The sequence below is a fragment of the Otolemur garnettii genome, unplaced genomic scaffold (genome assembly GCF_000181295.1).
Source record: "Otolemur garnettii isolate 467f Iridium unplaced genomic scaffold, OtoGar3 scaffold00244, whole genome shotgun sequence".
Taxonomy (NCBI): Eukaryota; Metazoa; Chordata; class Mammalia; order Primates; family Galagidae; genus Otolemur; species Otolemur garnettii.
The window spans coordinates 280,402-287,284 of record NW_003852639.1 but is presented as its reverse complement, the minus strand read 5'-3'; positions in this window follow the sequence as shown (position 1 = coordinate 287,284).

The following is a 6,883-nucleotide window of genomic DNA, read 5'->3' as shown; positions in this document are numbered from 1 at the left end:
TGGGTGGAGGGAGGGGGATTGGAGGGATCACTTCTGAGGTTTATCTTACAAGGGTACAAGTGAATCTTTCTAAGAGTAGAATGTGAACGTTTTAACACAATAACTAAGAAAATAACATGAAGGCTGTGTTAACCAGTTTGATGGAAATGTTTTGGATTGTGTGTGAAAATCCCACACTGTACCTCAGAAGTGCATTAATGTACATAGTTACCATTCAATAAAAAAAAAAAGAGCTGTATAACTTAGTGAGCCAACATTTTTAAAATGAACAATTTTTGATACCACAAAATTATATATATTAAATATAATTTATATTAAATATATTATTTAATTTATAGTAAATATAATTATATATCATATATGTGATAGGTAAAAGTGCAAGATAGATCAATGAATTTTTAAAATAAATTTGTAAAGACTTTGTTTTGAAGTTTTGTATAATTTCTACATGTAATACCTCCTCTAATACTTTGTAATATATTTATTTCTTTCCCATTTTGAAGCTCTTGTTGAAGTCTTGCTAGATTTCTATATCAGTTTCTGAAACTTTTTCACATATGTAGCTTTGTGCAACTACCACCACCATCAGGACACCTGACTTTATCATCACCTCATGGGCCCACACTTCCTCCTTCTCTCCCATTATCCCTAGCTACTGGCAACTACTAATGTATGTGCCATGTCTGTAATTACTTTTATAAATGTTATATAAATGGAATCTTTCAGTTTATATCCTTGTGAAATGTTTTATCCACTCAGGATAATTTCTTTGAGATTTATCCAAACTATCAGGTGTGCCAATAGTTTGTTCCTTTGTTATTGTTAAATAGTATTCCATGGTGTGGATATATCACAGTTTAACCATTTCTCCTTTGTGGAAGATTCTGTTAGGTTCTGGTTTGGGGCTACTTCTAATAAAGCTGCTATAAACATTCATGTGCACTATTCCATGCAAAAATCAGTTGTCATTTCTTTGGGATATGTGCTCAAGAGCACGATCATAATCAGGTCATATGGAAAGGGCATTTTAATTAAAAAAAAAAAAAACTATAAAACTATTTTCCAGAGTGGTTGTACCATTTTACAACCAAGCAATGGATGAAAGATTCAGTTTTTCACATCCTTGCTAGTACTTGTTGCTATCAGTACTTTTTATTTTAGCCATTAACAATTTACTATTAAAATGTCATTGTGGTTTAACATATGGCTTTCAATTGCTGATGGAGTCTATTGTCCCTTCCTTTACTTGCCATCTGTATGTCTTCCTCTGGGAAATCTCTGCTTGTGTCATTTGTGTATTTCCTAAAGCAGTGGTTCTCAAGCTTCCTAATGCCCTTTAATACAGTTCCTGTGGGTCGTGACCCACAGGTTGAGAACTGCTGTCCTAAAGGATTGTTTGTTTTTATTGTTCAGTTTCGAGAGGCTTTTTTTTTTTTTTTTTTTCTGCCAGGTCTGGGGTAGAATGTAGCAGCATCATCATAGCTCACAGCAACCTCAAACTCCTGGCTCAAGTGATCCTTCTGCCTCAGCCCCCTGAGTTGCTGGGACCCCAGGTACCACCACCATGCCTGGTTAATTTTTCTATTTTTAGTAGAGATGGAGTCTCACTCTTGCTTAGGCTGGTCTTGAACTCCTGATTGCAAGTGATCCTTCTGCTTCCGAGAGTGCTAGGATTAAAGGTGTGAGCTTTATTCATTCTAGGTACAAGTTCTTTTTGGATACTTATTCCAAATATTGGGACTATTTATCCCAGTTTATAATTGTCTTTTTGTCCTCTTAACTCTATCTTTTACAATGAAAAATTGTTTAATTTTGGTAGGGCTTAATGTATCAATTTAAAAAGTTTTTGGATGGTGCTTTTTGGTTTAAGTCTAAGAAATCTTTGCCTAATTGTAGGACCCAAAGATTTTTTCATGTTTTAGGATAACATGGTCTTAATGTTTTTCATTTAAGTTCATAATCTACTTTGGGTAACTTTAATATAAATTGTGACATTGAAATTGAAGTCAATTCTTCTGCCTATGACTGTCCAATTGTTCTAGCATCCTTTATTTATTAAAAAAGTGCTCCCCCCTTCACTGTATTGCTTCTGTCCTTTTATTATAGTTAATTGAAATAGTGTTTGTGGATTTCAGAGTTTATACTCTTTTCCATTGATTGGTGGTCCATACTGACACCAGCACTGTGTCACCTTGATTAATGTAGCTGTAATATGTGTCCAAAATAAAGTTTTTTTCCTTTCCCACTAAGTTACTATAATCATGGACTTTTAAATGAATCATTTATCTTAATATAACTAATTACAAAGCATAATTACTTTTATTTTTTTAATTTATTATTTATTTTTATTAAGTTATTTGTACATAGATCATGAATATATTTATGCCATTATGGGATTCAATGTGTTGATTATTTGTACAAATTGGAGTGCTTACATCCTACTAATCAGCAAAGCCTTTACCTTATTTACCCAATTATAGTGTTAAGACATTTGTGTTCTACACTTAATAGATACAACTTGTACTTGCAATATGATCCATAGGTGTGGTCCCCCTACTAACCCTCCCTCTATGGACCCAACCCCCTCCATTTCCCTCTCCCTCTCCTTCCTTCCTTCATCCTAGGCTATAGTTATGTTTCATTTTTCATATGCAAGTGTGAGTGATTACAAATTGGTTTCACAGTAGTATTGACAAAGGTCTAATAGCCAGAATCCACAGAGAACTCAAACTTATTAATAAAAAAACCCAAATGATCCCATTTCATTGTGGGCAAGAGACATGAACAGAAGCTTCTCTGAAGAAGACAGGTGCATGGTCTACAGACACATGAAAAAATGCTCATCATCTTTAGTTGTCAGAGAAATGCAAACCAAAACCACTCTGAGATACCATCTAACTCAGTAAGAGTAGCTCACATCACAAAATCCCAAAACTACAGATGTTGGCATGGATGTGGAGAAAAGGGAACACTTCTGCACTGCTGGCGGGAATGCAAGCTAGTATGCTCCTTTTGTAAGGAAGTTTGGAGAACACTCAGGGATCTAAATGTAGACCTGCAGTTTGATCCTGCAATTCCCCTTCTAGGTGTATATCCAAAGGACCAAAAATCATTTGGCAATAAAGATATTTGCACTAGATTGTTCATTGCAGCTCAATTCATGATTGCCAAGTCATAGAAGAAGCCTACGTGCCCAGTGGCCCATGAATGGATTAATAAATTATGGTATATGTATACCACAGAATACTATGCAGCATTAAAAAAAATGGAGACGTTACTGCTTTTATGTTTACATGAATGGAGCTGGAAGATATTCTTCATAATTACTTTTAAATTTTACCTATTTGCTAGTGGTCATGATTACTTGTAAAATTGATAAATGCGCTTAAATAAATAAACTCAGAAGGATTGTGAAAAATCAAGGATTAACATTTTGAGTGGTTTTCCATTTTAAAAATAATATTACTCACAATCAAATAAAATTTTATACTAGTATATAGCATATAAAATAGAAACATTTGGTAATTTGCATACCAGAATATTTATAATTTTAGTAATATTATCTATTTCATGGATCTACACAATTCTATAATACATGTTGTTGAGGAAGGTGAAGGGGATCAGGCAGTCTCACTTCCTGCTCCCATGATCACTACCTCTGTCACCTGGGAGACTCTCACTTGGATTGGAAACATAGTTCTGTGCTCAGGTGCCCAGTCTTATATGAGGTATAGGATGCTTCCTTCTTAGGAGGTATGTAGGCAGACCCATGAAAGGGCAATTGGTTTATAGCTGTAAACACTGGTGCTTTAGCTGTGTAGGGAGAACAAGGTTGGCTAAAGAATAGGCTCAAAGCACTCCCAGAGGACTGGAATTCAGAGAGTGGAGTGCAGATGTTCTTCTTAAACCCACTGTGTTACCTGGGGAAGGTACCAGGGGTCCTCAAACTTTTTAAACAGGGGGCCAGTTCACTGTCCCTCAGACCATTGGAGGGCTGGACTGCGGGCCCCAGGATGAGTTGGGTGCTAAGCAGGATAGGCAGTGGCGACAAGAACACCCTGTGGGTGGATAAATGTCCTAGGTGGGCTGCATGTGGCCTGTTGGTCATAGTTTGAGGACGCCTGGTTTACAGCAGATATTAGGTGACTCCTACATTTGGCAGACAGTGGGCTGGGTCCTGAGTCTGTAGCCCTTAGCAAGGTGAGAAGTTTTTGCCCTTGAGGTGCTCACAGTTGGAGATGTTAGATGTCCACCTAGAAATTATGGTGGAGGCTGTATGGCATGGGACACACAGGCCAGTGCGGCATAGGCTGTGGCACATCTGGTAGCAAAGGCCAGAGAGGACCTCATTTGATCCCAAAAGCTACTTGGTTCTGCACTAGGCATGAGGTATATGGGGTAGAGAATGCTGAGAGTAAAGCAGAAAAGAGAGAGGACAAGGGGACATCAGGAAGAGAAATGTGATGCAAAGTCAACAAATGAAGTAGGGAGGAGGAAGCCAGGAAGTAGGGAAGTAGCTGCCCAGCTGTCCAGGAAAGAGACTCTCCTGGTCAGCAACAGAGATGAAGCAGCTGTGGAAACTCCTTATTGAACAACTCCTACATCCACCAGGTGCTATCTCCTGATTTCATTAGCATACATGGGGACTCATGGTTTCACTGGGACAGCAGAATGTGAGGGTAAGGAAACCAAAATGTATTCATGGAGAGGAGCCAAATATGCTTTTCTTTGTCTGCACAAGATGAGATTAGCAACCCTACAGTGAGCCTACAGTGGACCAGCCTTTGCTTGCTTGTGCCTCTGACTCCTCTCAGGATTGCTGGCTGAGAGAATGGGGCTCTACTATCAGGGGAAGGGTCCAGGAAAAGGTAAGCTGCTCAGACAGGGAGAACCCTAAGTGTCTCAGTCAGTGGGCAGCACAGGAGTCTTTGGGAGTGAGTGGGAGGGAGTAATGTTTCTGGTGTCCCACAGGAACACATGGTAGTGTGTCAGCGTTTATGTGGGGAACTGCACAGATGGCCACCCCGCACTGTCCCCTCTGGGCTGCCAGCCTGGACATGTTGCAAAGCTGCAGGAAGCTCCACAGACACTTTTCCTCTGGCTCTTCAACATCTCAGCCTGCTTTAATTTTAAAAACTCATAAAGAAGTGTGATAAATAAATGATATTTCAATTCATAGTGTGGAAAATATTCAGAATATGGGAATATTCAATGAATAAACAATGCCTTTTACTCACCAAACAGCCACTGTTTATGTTCTGCTATATTTACTGCCAATTTTTGTATGTGCAGAGATGTGCTTATGTGTTTCCTGTCATGACACTGAAGTGATCTTGATATTGTCTGATCGTTTTTCTGTGTGACTAAATACAATAATATTATGATCACCGTATGTTCCACCACTTAGATACACAATAACTTATTACCAACCTTTTCACATTATAGATGAATCAAAACGATCAGCCTAATAAATAAATGCTTGCGTACATGGATGACTGTTTCCCAGTGCAACTGGGGGCATGCAGATATTTAAAGATTTTGATTCATTTCAGTCAACAACATTCCAAGATGGTCCCTTAACTTTTATCCCTAACTACTGGGCCATCTGCCAGAACCCCCATGCGTGGCTGCCTCCTGAAGGTGTCAGACACTTTCCACCATTCCTAGGAGCAGCAATTTGAACTCGCATCAATAGTGCACCCCTTACACACCCAGGTGATGTCACTCCCCTGCCAGTCTGACAACTACTCATCAAGTTGCAAAATTTTGTTGCACCATTTTTGTCTTTGGCTTTTTCCAAATATCCCTGAACTGCACATCACTGTCCAGGTGCCTGTCTCCCGTCTCACTGTCTCAGCATGTGCAGACCATCCATCTTGTCAAAAAATGTAGTTCCCTCCCCACTGACCACCTCAGCCCCTCTGAAAACATCTGTTGGCCTCTCATACTCTGGAGACTGTTCCCTAAGATCTCAGACCTGCACAATAAAGCCTTACAAACCTGTTGGTCACTGTTGAATTCAGAAAGACAGGCCTTCAGAAGAAAATGCCAGAGGCTGGGCTCTGGGTGCAATCCAGAAACATGATTTCTAGGTGATTTCAATTAATTAATTTCCCTTTCTGGGTATTGTGGGGCCTCTCCGTCTTGACTCACCCCCATGTTTTGTATCTGATGACCTGCGCTCCCTCAATTTTCTGTTGTCTTATCTGTATTAATCCTCTTCTGAAACCTGTTTCAACTTTTCTGCCCTTTTTCATTTGATGTATTTACTTTTATGTTTTACTAAGAGAAGTACCATGTGGGTGCTTATGGAGGGGAGCACGTGTGCCTTTTTGGGAGTGAGTTTGTGTGGAAGGGTCAAAGCCATCTCTATCTCGGAGCTCTTCTGGGCAGGCACTGTGGATCCCCCCTCTCTTCCCAATACAGCAGCTGGTGTCTTCATGGTGGGCACTCAGTGAAAGAAAAAGACTGGCTGAGGCCATCAAATCAGTGCGCTCACATGAGTGAGATGAGCATCTGTGCACATGTGTGCAGAATGAGCATCTGTGTGAGCACGCGAGAGCCATGAGTGTCTGTGTGCACATGTGTGTGGGACCAGTGACTGTGCACATGTGTGTGGGACCAGTGACTGTGTGCGCACGTGAGTGAGATGAGTGTCTGTGCTCACGAGAGTATGACCAATGCACATGTGTGGGACCAGCAACTGTACACACATGCACGTAGGATGAGCGTCTGTGTGTGCACGAGAGTATGACGAGCTCATGTGTGTGGGACCAGCAACTGTGCATGCATGTAGGATGAGTGTCTGCGTGTGCACGAGAGTATGACGAGGGCACGTGTGTGGGACCAGTGACTGTGCACGCATGTAGGATGAGTGTCTGCG